The sequence below is a fragment of the Mesoplodon densirostris genome, chromosome 11, assembly GCF_025265405.1.
Source record: "Mesoplodon densirostris isolate mMesDen1 chromosome 11, mMesDen1 primary haplotype, whole genome shotgun sequence".
NCBI lineage: Eukaryota > Metazoa > Chordata > Mammalia > Artiodactyla > Ziphiidae > Mesoplodon > Mesoplodon densirostris.
In genome coordinates, this window is record NC_082671.1 from 2,740,503 (window position 1) to 2,752,704 (window position 12,202).

The window sequence follows — 12,202 nt, forward strand, 5'->3', positions numbered from 1 at the left end:
AGCTGCTCCCTCTCTTCTCTTTGCCCTTTCCAGCTCATTCTCCCGGAGCAGTGACTGTTTAAAGTTAAATTAGGGACTTCCCTGGTGGCGCAGTGGTTAAGAATCTGCCACCAATTCAGGGGACATGGGTTCGAGCCCTGGTCCGGGGAGATTCCACATGCCACAGAGCAACTAAGCCCGTGCACCACAACTACTGAGCCTGCGCTTTAGGCCCTGTGAGTCACAACTACTGAGCCCATGAGCCACAACTACTGAAGCCCGCGCGCCTAGAGCCCGTGCTCCACGGCAAGAGAAGCCACCGCAATGAGAAGCCCATGCACCGCAATGAAGAGTAGCCCCTGCTCGCCGCAACTAGAGAAAGGTCGTGCACAGCAATGAAGACCCAACACAGCCAAAAATAAATAAAATAAATAAACAAATTTATTTTTTAAAAAGTTAAATTAAAGCAGGGTCCTCCAGTGTGACAAGTCTGTGCACTTAGGAAACTCCTGTCCCCACCGGGCACGTAGCACCCTGTGAGCCGGGGTCCCTCCCACTCCATCCTGCCCCGCACAGGACTCCAGCCTCAGGGTCCCGAGCTCTGCCCGCCCCAGGGCCCGCCTGGGTCTCTCTGCTGGGAATGCTTCTTCTCCCGCTCGTGTCTGACTCTTGTCACCCTTGGGCTCCACGTCCTTGTTTCACAAAGGCTTCTCCCTCGGGGCGCCTTGCTCTCCCCTCCCACCCCACCGCGATGTGTGATGACCATGTATTTAGTTCTGCGGGGCCGCCCTCCCCCACGCCGTCATCTCCCCGTGGACGGGCACGAATGACCAGGTCACGTCCACCGCGACCCCGGAGCCCAGCCCGTGCCCAGTCAGCCCCCAATAAACATGGAGTTGCAAGAACGGACGTGCCCTGTTCGTGCTGAGCTGAGGTCGGGTCCCGGCTCCCAGCCTGGTCTCTGGGAGAAGGAAGTCGAGGAGCTGGCCCTGGCCTCACGTGGCCCCAGGCTGCGAAGGAGAACCGAAGTCATTACAAGTGCCCTGTGGATGCAGTGAAGCCCACCCTCTCCCTGGGTCCTGGCTCCTGGCGCTGGGACAGCCTTGCTGACTAGGGTGCTCAACCACAGGCTGGTATCCAGAGGGAACCAGATGCCCTTGAAGACCTTTTGATTCATGGCCTTAACCAATCCCAGCAGGGGGCACATGGGTCCCATCTGAGCTGACTTCGATTCAATGATGGTGACAATGGAACTTAGCAGAACGGGCTTCGGTAGCAAGCTGCCACAGTCATGGGGGTCTCCCAGGAGTATAGGGTCTCTGATTTGGGAAAACCAATCCCAGCAGGGGGCACACGGGTCCCAAGTGAGCTGACTTCCATTCAATGAATGGTGACAACGGAACTTAGCAGAACGGGCTTCGGTAGCAAGCTGCCACAGTCATGGGGGTCTCCCAGGAGTGTAGCGTCTCTGATTTGGGAAAACTAATCGCTGTGGTGCCTTCGTGCCAGTTCAACAGGCAGAGTCCGAGCAGAGAACCAGAAACACCAGCAGAGCCAGACCGGGACTCGCCAGGAGGGAGGAGCTGTGGCCCCCGGGTTCTGCTGGGCAGAGAAGGTAAAACTTGTTTCACTCACTCCTCCTGTGACTTCCCGGAGGGGCCCTGACATACAGGTCTTCGGGGAAAACGTGTGTTAGTTGAATTCTTGTAAGCAAAACCTTGCTGCACTCAGGGGCTCGCTGTTTCTTTAAAGGAAATCTGTAGCAAAACCTCCTGTTCACCAAACACCTTTTGTGATTTGAACTCCTGGAGTCTGTATCTATTTGTTTTTAGAGTGAGGTCAAACCCTTTGTCCTCCTTTGTCAAATGAATGGTCTGGGCTGGAAAACCAGAGTCCCCATCGTCTGGCCCCCGATGGGTGCCCTGGCCTGGCCTTCTGGTCCTGGAGTTTTGCTTCCGTCCAGGACAGCTTGGGGTGGGGGGAGGTTCTGGAAGATCCAACTGACAAAATGCCGCTGGAGATGTGAATCATCCCCTTTCCCAGCAGTTTAGAAGTTGGGATCCAACCTCAGGGAAAACCATGGAACATTTAATCTTATAATCTTGAAATAATGTGAAACTTTAGAAAAGTAGCAAGAATAGTACAAAGAACTCTAAACATAAATAAATAAACCATGTTTATTAGTTTCTTGTGTTTCTTTGTACAAAATAAACAAATGCACATGTAAACTCTCTGTTTCCTTCTGTGATGAAAGGCACACGTTGCCCACTGTACTGAGCAATTGAAAACATAAATGAAAAAGGTGATAATCAGAAGATCCTAGAATAAAAGGAAGGAGAAATGACGCTGAACTCTGATGAGAAATTAGCTTTAGGCAAGAGAGAATGTGCATCCACTGAGGATTATTGTCTGAATCGAGACCATTACTCCCCTCGTGGCTGTTTTAGTTACCTAGTGCTGCATAGTATATTATCCCAAAATTTAGTGGCTTAAGAAAGCAATAAGACGTATTGTCTCTCACGGTTTCTGTGGGTCCGGGATTTGGGGTGGGCCCAGCTGGGCAGTTCTGTTTGTGGCAGTTCCGTCTCTCTCATGAGTTGGAGGGGTGGGAGTGGCTGGGGGCTGGCCAGGACCTCCTTGTCTCCACACAGCCTCTCGCCTCAGCCAGGGGTCTCTGCACAGGCCCGGGTGGGCTTCCGCACAGCATGGTGGCCGAAGGCTTCAAGAGTACGTGTTCGGGGAACAAAGCAGAAGTTCTATTGCCTTTTCTGATGTAACCTTGGAAGTCCCCTGGCATCACATCTGCCATACTCTTGGGTCATATCTCTCTAGGCTAAACCCTCCCGGTTTCAAGAGGAGGGGGAGAGACCTTGCCTTCTGATGGAAGATGGTCAAGGTCACATAATAGGAAGGACATGTAAGATGCTGTAGAAAATATCTGGAAGAGACAACCACCAAATGGTGGTTTTTCTGGTTCTACCATTTCTTCCGTATGTATGAGCTGCCATTCTGCTCTAAGAACTTTCTCCGACCGATTGGTTATCAGGTGCTGCCCAGAACTTCCTCAGGAAGACCTGCCTGTTTAATTTTTAAAGCTCACCAGAACAGGATTCTGTGACCCTTCTCAGCCACCTTGTCCAGATCCCCAAATGTCCCTTTCCCCAGGTCAGGAGTTTGAAGCACCGATGTGAGACATGCCTCTTGCAAGACTGGACTCCTTGAGGTCTGGATACTTGTAGATGCATCTATCGGCCGAAATTAAGTCAGCTTGCTAGAGTATAAATATTATTTTCACATACATAATATATGCTACTTTAAATAGCAGTCATCCTAAAATAATGTAACCTTCTCTGGTCTTTCTTCTGTGTCCCGAAACACGTACATCAAAGGTGTGGGATCTGGGATCATGGTGGGGACAGGGAGCGACTTCAGATGGGCTTTGCCCTGAGAAACATCTGTAGCTCCCAATGCTCACCGCCGATGGTGCGGCTGGGGCACAGACCCTGGGTTCCACGGGGTCCAGGCTTTTTAGCCAATAGAGCCTCTTCCTCCTTCAGGGTGGCCAGGATCCAACCTTCCAAAGGGCCTTTCCTTGGGGACTGTCCGGAGACCGTATGTTAGGAGATGAGGTCTGCCCAGTCCAGCCAGACCTCCCACGGGGAAGGGGTGGGAGGACTGGAAGTTTTAGGTTCACAGAATATCAGAGCGGGGAGGGGCCTAAAGGTCATTCTATCTACCCTCTCTGAGGGACAGAGGACGAAACTGGGGCCCAGAGAGGGTTAGTAACTCGCCCAGGTCACACAGCAGGTGATAGAAGGTTCCTTAGTCTTGCCTCAGTGCTCAGCCTACAATACGGGGCTGTTTTCTCTCCTGTCAGGGGCCCATCACCCTGGTGGGACCGGGTCAGTTCTCTGAGGGTGGAGTTCGCACTGCTCAACCTCTAACCCACCCACGACAGCCGCTTCACCCCTGTTCCGGCTCCATGAGGCCAGGACGCATCAGCCCTCGGGGGACAGGCTGACCCCTCCCGTGACCCCTGGCTTCCCTTGGCCTCGGCTTCCTGTGGCCCCGGAGGAACGGATTCTTGCCCAGAGCCTTTGTCCAGGGTCCTCCGCCCCCGCCCCCCACCCGGCCCCCGGGGACCGTCGTTTGGTGGGAAGTGGCCGGAGGAAGGAGTCGGAAAGCAAAGGCGATGCTTGCGGCCCGCACCTTCGGCACCTGCGACACCTGCGGCGGGCGGCGCGCTGCTGACCCCTGGTGGCCACACACGGTAGCGCAGGTGCCGCCGCTCGCTCCCGGCGCCCTTTCTGGCTCAGACCCGCAGGGGCAGGTGCGCTCGCTTTGAAAACACATCGGCCGGAATTCCACTTCCTCCTTCCCACGGTGACCAGGCCTGGGGTCCATTCCCCCGGCTCCGGCCGTCTCACTTGCACTACCTGCCTCCCCTGTTTTGCTTTTGCTCCCCATCTCCTCCGGGAGAAAGGCCCGCCCCTGCCATGGGCGTCCTGCCCTCTGGCCCCATTCAGAGCTGGTAGCGGGACGGGAGGGCAGGGCCATCGAAGTGTTTAAATTTTGTTATAGTAACATAAGAAGTTCGAATAGGTATGGAATCACATTTCAAAAATCAAAAAAACATGAAAAGGGATAGGTTGAAACATTTACACCCACCTCCACTCCCCACGCCTCTTTCCCACCCCACTTATTTTTCCCACCGTGTTTATTAGTTTCTTGTGTTTCTTTGTGCAAAATAAACAAATGCACATGTAAACTCTGTTTCCTCTTTCTGTGATGAAAGGCACACGTTGCCCACTGTCCTGAGCTTTGCTTTTAGTTGAGGGTCTTTCCCCACCCTCTGTCTCACTGTTTCTCAGTGGGGACACACCAGAGCTTAATAAACAAGGCCCAGATAGCTGACACCTGGATTGTTTTCAAATATCTGTTATTATAAACTCTTGGGAATTCCCTGGTGGTCTGAGGGGTTAGGACTCCACGCTTCCACTGCAGGGGGCACGGCTTTGATCCCTGGTTGGGGAACTAAGATCCTGTATGCCTCATGGTGTGGCCAAAAAAAAAAAACCCTAAAGCCAAAAACCAAACAAAGAAACCATACACAAAAAACCCACAAAAACTCTTGCAATGTAATCAGTACCTAATATATGCAATGAATGAATAAATGGCCAGGTGACAGAAGCCCTGAGGGCACTTCCCTGGGTTTATAGACATGCCCCTTCCTCCAAGGCACCAGCTCCAGGGAAGGCTCTAGGACGTTTGAAACAGTCATCTGTGCAGCAGGGGGAAGCAGGGTCTTGCTTTATTGGTCAAACACCCGGTCCAGGCAGATTAGAAGTAGAAATGAAAAAAGGAAAATATATGAACAACATTCTGAAGGAAAAAATAAGAAACCGGACATAATTTTCTGTAGATGAGGGACACCTGCAATTCTGTCTTCTCAGAAGGGGGTTGGAGGCCGAGGGGTCGGCGCCTCAGTCTGCGAGCTCCGGGAATGCCCCCCTCTGACCCCCTCAGTCCTCTCTGCCCCAAACATCCTCTGATGCTGGGAGCCGTATCGGGGCCCCAGACCTCTTCCAGAAAAGCCCACACTTACAACCCCAGTAACTCACCCAAGGCCAAATGCAACAAAGCCACCAGGAGGAGAGGTGAATGGGTCAGAGCCTGGGAGGAGTGTGGCAGGGCCGTGAGCTCTGGTTCCACGTGGATTCCTGCCCTGCAGACTGGGAGGCCCGTGGGAGGTGAGGGGTCAGATGGGGGTGCATCTGGGGAGGTCAGCACGGGAAAGAGAGAAGAGTGCTTGTCCCTGAGGTCTGAGCGCCAGCCAGAGGTCTCTGCCACCATGTCCAGCGCTCTGACCCTTGTCCACGGCTCACAGGGCTTCTGGGCTGACGGCCTCATCTTATCACAGGAGGGGCTGGGCCCGGTGTGCTCTTAGAGCCCTTTCTGGCTCTGACAGTCAGTTCTGTGCTCTGAAGGAGGGGTTGTCACTGCAGGGAGAAACCTCCGTCCATGGGGAGGCGGGAGCGCCAATGGTAGAGGGGAAGGATGTGCCAGCCTGTGAGTGGAGACCAACCCTGAGTTCATCTTGGCAGGAAAGCCTCTGGTGAGGACCAGCAGGCAGCCGGGGCCGGAGAGGAGAGGCCGGCCAGCTCCCCCAGGAGGAGAGCAGGGATTACCGCGCACCATTTCAGCAGCACCTCTGCAGGCTCCGTCACTGCTCTTTTTTCTTTTCTTCTGTGTCTTCCAGTTTGTTTGGTGACGGAACAAGCCGTGTCCTGTAGAGCGCCCCGTCCGGAACTGGCTGCATCCCCTCAATGCTCCTGACCGTGTCCCTCTGCCTTTCATTTCCTGTCAATCGGTGGTTGGACCTAAAGTCTTGGTGAGACGTCATTGATCCTCTCGCAGGCAGGACTAGGACATGAGTCATAACAACGCACGCCAGCGCGCAGCAGCCAGGCTCAGGCTCAGGCTGTGCCCTGCGCAGGGCTGGAGACAGGGGGCAGCCCCTCCATTTGCTCCCCGCCAGCCACCTGTGGGAGGACAGTCAGACTCCCCAGGAGCCTCCTCTCCCCCCACCCCCGTTCCCAAATGCCCTCCCCTCCTTGTGAGGCCCAGGGCCGCAGCCCTGCGGTCATCTGTTCACGGAAGTCGTTCTATAGGACTTTCTTCTACGGAGGGGCCAAGGAGTCAGAAGTCACCCTTCCGCCCTCTCTGCAGTCGGGGTGGGAGGGCAGAGGCGGGGGGCGGGGCTCGATGACACAGTGCTTTACCTCAGCAGGTTGTAAAGATTTTCTGTAAATGTTACCTGGCTGCAAATCAGGGCCACGTAATCCATCTGACACCGTCCCACCTGGTGGACCAGGGCTCCCACCCAGACCCGCTGCAGCACGAGGCCATCCAGGAACCAAACCTCGTCACCCAGGATTAACACAGCCATGTCCCCTGCCTGCCTTTCCCGAGCAGGGGGTACAGGTGAGCCTGGAAACACGGAGCAGTGCAGTGGCCTTGTGCTGGTGGGAGCTGAGCTCCGAGCCCTCGGGCCCCTGTGGGCCTTTGCTCTGCCCGCTGCCACCCTGTGGTGCCTCTACGTCCACCTCCTGCCCACTTACAAAGCCCGCATTCAGGATGGGAGCGTCAGCCATTCATACCATGGAGTGAATTATCTAGACTTTCTGTGTCCCTGTGTGCCCCGTCTTAAGTCAACGTTCTATGCAAGGTGTAGAAGGTGATTCCTTGGGGGTTTGCGGGGAGGGGTCCGGGAGCTGGCCTGGGCACTGGGGACCTCCCAGCCACACTGGAGGCCACGTATTCCACTAATCGGCAGGGCATGCGAAGGCAGTGGGAGGAGGCTGTCGGGGTTTGGGGGATAAATCATAAACGACCACCTTGCTTTCCTGCTTACATCTAACTCGGTTGGAAAACAGATGTGGGACGGATGGAAAGAAAAGGTCAGATGTATTCCTGCTGAAAGCCTGTTGGAGAGCATGGCTTATTTGGGAGACGAATGGACTTGCTGACACTCTACCCTTGAATTACACTTATCCAGCCATCCCTGGCACAGCTGAAACCCCAGCCTTTCATTACTGGACCGAACACCGGGGCCCCTGACGGGGCAGCTCCCAGAGGGAAGAGAGGCCGAGCCGCGGCCGCCCATTCTTCCTTCCAAGCTCACCCATCGGGAGAGTCCCGTGTCCTCGGCCTGGGTGGAGAGAGGCCCAAGTGCTGTGGACCGACGTTCCTCTTCAGGGAAACGCGGGGAGGGGATCAGTATTCCTCCCAACAGAGGCGAATGCACCCTCCTCTTGGGACTCTCCTGCAGCACCACCCAGGGGGCCTGGGGAAGCAGCTGTGAGATAAGCCCCCCTCTGTCCTGTCACTGACCACCCACCATGCCCACCCGCCACCCTGCTGCCCATCCTCCACTCTCCTTCGAGCCACAGCATCCCTGCCGTTCCTCTACTGGGAACCCACAAGCTCTCTGACTTGTTTCTTTTGTCTGCTTCCTCCTGGTGTGAGGCATAAAATGCCAATCCCCCCCCATATCCTTTATTCCCTTCTTATGTGGAAAAGGAACCCCTGATTTTTAGCCAGGCATAAAGCTACATTTCCCAGCTTCTTTGCTGCTAGATGTGGCCATGTGCATGTGCTTAAGTTTTGGCCAATGAGGTAGAAGCAGAATGGGTATATAAGACTTCTTGGAACTGTACCTGTAGGGAGATGGCATTCCCTTTTTTGTCTCTTCTTTCCTGATGGCTGGAATGTGAATGTGATGGCTGGATCTTGAGCAGCTATCTTGGACCATGAAGTGGAAGCTGTGCAGCAAAGATGGCAAAGGAGAAAAATAGGAGCCTGGGTGCCTAATAAGTTTGTGGAGCCACAATACCAAGCTTGTACTCTTCTCTCCCAACCTTGTTCACATGAGAGAAACAAATCTGTTTCTTATTTAAGCCACTGGTCTTTGGAGGTTTCTGTTAACGGCAGCCAAGCCTAATCCTAACTAATACAAAGTATGTGCATGGGTGTGAGCAGGCTTATGCTCATGTGTGTACATGCAAACATGTAAAAGCAAGTTTATGGGGAAAGTAGCAGTGTGGATAGTCATCCACTTGCCTGTTAATTTTTTTTGGGGGGGGTAGGAGTTTATTTATTTTTGCTGTGTTGGGTCTTCGTTTCTGTGCGAGGGCTTTCTCTAGTTGCGGCAAGCGGGGGCCACTCTTCATTGCGGTGCGCGGACCTCTCACTATCGCGGCCTCTCTTGTTGTGGAGCACAGGCTCCAGACGCGCAGCCTCAGTAGTTGTGGCTCACGGGCCTAGTTGCTCCGCGGCATGTGGGATCTTCCCAGACCAGGGCTCGAACCCGTGTCCCCTGCATTGGCAGGCAGATTCTCAACCACTGCGCCACCAGGGAAGCCCCCCTCCCGTTAATATTAATTGTACATCTGTCATGTGCACCTCACCCTGACAGGCCTTATGAGAGAGACAAAGATGAGCAGAGAGGGACCCTGCCCCCAAGGATTTCTGTTGTTGTTTCTGTTGTTAGAGGGTGGTCCTTCACCTCTTCTTCCTTAAGGACCCGAGAGGATCTAAGGAAAGCTTGTCAATATTTGAACACACATGCACACAGAGCTTGGGTTATAGTGATCAGGTTGGAAGCTCCCAGAATGCACCTTCTGTTCTGTAATCATTCCTGAAAAACACCAGCCCATTTCTGATCCCTGCCAGAGATGGAGCTGAGTTCACAGCCAAGGAAGACGGAAAGCAGGGCAGACCCAGACAGGGACAAACCTGACCCAAACTGAGAACCCTGGAGATGAAAGAGCAGGGATTACAATACAATTTTGATCACCAAGTTGCATAACAAATTTCCCCAAAACTTAATGACTTAAAACAACACACATTTATTATCTCCTAGTTTCTGAGGGTTAGGACTTCAGGAGTGACATAGCTGAATAGCTCCATCTTGGGGTCGTTCATGAGGTTTTGGCCAATATGTCTGCCACGGCTGAAGGGTCTGCCTCCAAGATGGTTCTCTCACTCAACTGTGGGCAGGAGACTTAGGGTCCTCATCTGTGGGCCTCTCCAGAATTGCTAGAGTGTCTTTATGACATGGCATTTGACTTCCTTAGAATGAGTGATCCAAACAAAGGTAATGTGGAAGCCACAATATCTTTTATGACCTAGCCTTGGAAATCACATACCATCACGTCTGCCCCATTTTACTTATTCAAAGTGAGTCATTGGGCTTCCCTGGTGGCACAGTGGTTGAGAGTCTGCCTGCCGATGCAGGGGACACGGGTTTGTGCCCTGGTCCGGGAAGATCCCACATGCCGCAGAGTGGCTGGGCCCGTGAGCCATGGCCACTGAGCCTGCGCGTCCGGAGCCTGTGCTCCTCAACGGGAGAGGCCACAACAGTGAGAGGCCCGTGCACCGCAAAAAACAAAAACAAAAACAAAAACAAAGTGAGTCATTAAGTGCAGCCTACACTCAATGGGAGGGGAATTAGATTCCACCTCTTGAGAAAAGTATTGTCAAATAAACCGTGGACATATTTAAAAACCACTACACCAAGAAATGCTCTAATTACTGAAGTAGTTTCTAGGTAGTTTGATAGCAGGAAGAAATTGAGAACATTCTGATCCTGGAAAGCTATGTCCCCTGGGAGGGTTTATGTGTTGGGCTATTGTCGGTTTGAGTGATGTGAGTCAGTCTTCCAGATCCTGCTCAACTGTGGGTAAGCTGACATTATTAAGATCTTGGTATGATTTCAATCTTCTGAAATTTGTTAAGATTTGTTTTATGGCCTAACATATGATCTATCCTGGAGAATGTTCCATTTGCACATGAGAAGAATGTGTATTCTTCTTCTGTTGTATGGAATGTTCTGCAAATATCAGACCATCTGGTCTAACGTGTCACTTAACTCCAATGTTTCCTTACTGATTTTCTGTCTTGGTAGGCTATCAATTGATGTAACAGGGGTATTCAAGTCCCTTTCTATAATTGTATTGATCTCTATTTCTTAACAAATATCTTTTGTAACAAGTATTAACAAATTTAACAAGACTGAAATCATATCAAGCATATTTTATGACCACAATGGTATGAAACTAGAAATCAATTACATGAAGAAAACTGGGAAATTCACAAATATGTGGAGAATAAAAAACATGTTACTGAATAACCAATGGGTTATTAATTAACCCATTAATATTAAAAGAAAAAATTTAAAATGCCTGGAGACAAATGAAAATACAACATACCAAAACTTATAGGATGCAGCAAAAGCAGTTCTAAGAGGGAAGTTCATAGCAATAAATGTCTAGCTCAAAAAACAAGAAAAATTTCAAATAAGCAACCAAACTTTATACCTCAAGGAACTAGAAAAAGAAGAACAAACAAAGACCAAAGTTAGCGGAAGGAAGGATATAACAAAGGTCAGAGCAGAAATAAATGAAATAGAGACTAAAAAGACAATAGAAAATCTCAATAAAACCAAAAGCTGATTCTTTGAAAAGATAAATGGAACTGACAAATCTTTAGCTAGACTCACCAAGGAAAAAAAGAGAGAGGACTCAAATAAATGTCAGAAATGAAAGAGGAGATGTTGCAACGGATACTACACAAATACAAAGGATTATAACAGACTACTATGAACAGTTATATGCCATGAAATTGGGCAACCTAGAAGAAATGGATAAATTCCTTGAAACATACAACCTTTAAAGGCTGAATCATGACAAAATAGAAAATATGAACAGACTGATAACTAGTAAGGAGACTGAACGAGTAATAAAAAAAAAAAAACCCTTCCAACAGGGACTTCCCTGCTGGTCCAGTGGTTAAGACTCCATGCTTCCATTGCAGGGGGCACAGGTTCAATTCCTGGTCAGGGAACTAAGATCCCACATGCCACATGATGTGGCCAAAACAAACAAACAAACCCTCCAACAAACAAAAGTCCAGGACCAGATGGTGAATTCTACCAAATATTCAAATAACTAATACCAATCCTTCTCAAACTTCCAAAAAAATAGAAGAGGAGGGAACACTTCCAAACTCATTTTTCAAGACCAGCATTACCCTGCTACCCAAACCAGACATGGACACCACAAGAAAAGAAAATTACAGGCCAATATCCCTAAATAATGTAGAGGCAAAAATACTCAACAATAACATATTAGCAAACCAAATTCAACAGTACATTAAAAGGATCATATACCATGATCAAGTGGGATTTATTCCAGGGATGCAAGGACAGCTTGTCATCCACAAATCAATCGATGTGATACACCACATTAACAAAATGAAGAATAAAAATCATATGGTCATCTGAATAGATGCAGAAAAAGCTTTTGAAAAAATTCAACATTCATTTATGATAAAAACTCTCAACAAAGTGGGCATAACAAAGACCATATATGACAAACCTACAGCTAACATCATACTCAATGGTAAAAAGCTGAAAGCATCTCCTACAAGATCAGGAACAAGACAAGGATGCCCACCCTTGCCACTTCTATTCAACATAGTATTGGAAGTCCTAGTCAGAGCAATCAGACAAGAAAAAGAAATAAAAGGCATTCAAATCAGAAAGGAAGAAGTAAAAGTTTCATTATCTGTAGATGACATGATACTATACACAGAACTCTAAAGACTTCACACACACACACACAGGCATACACACACACACAAACCCTGTTAGAACTACTAA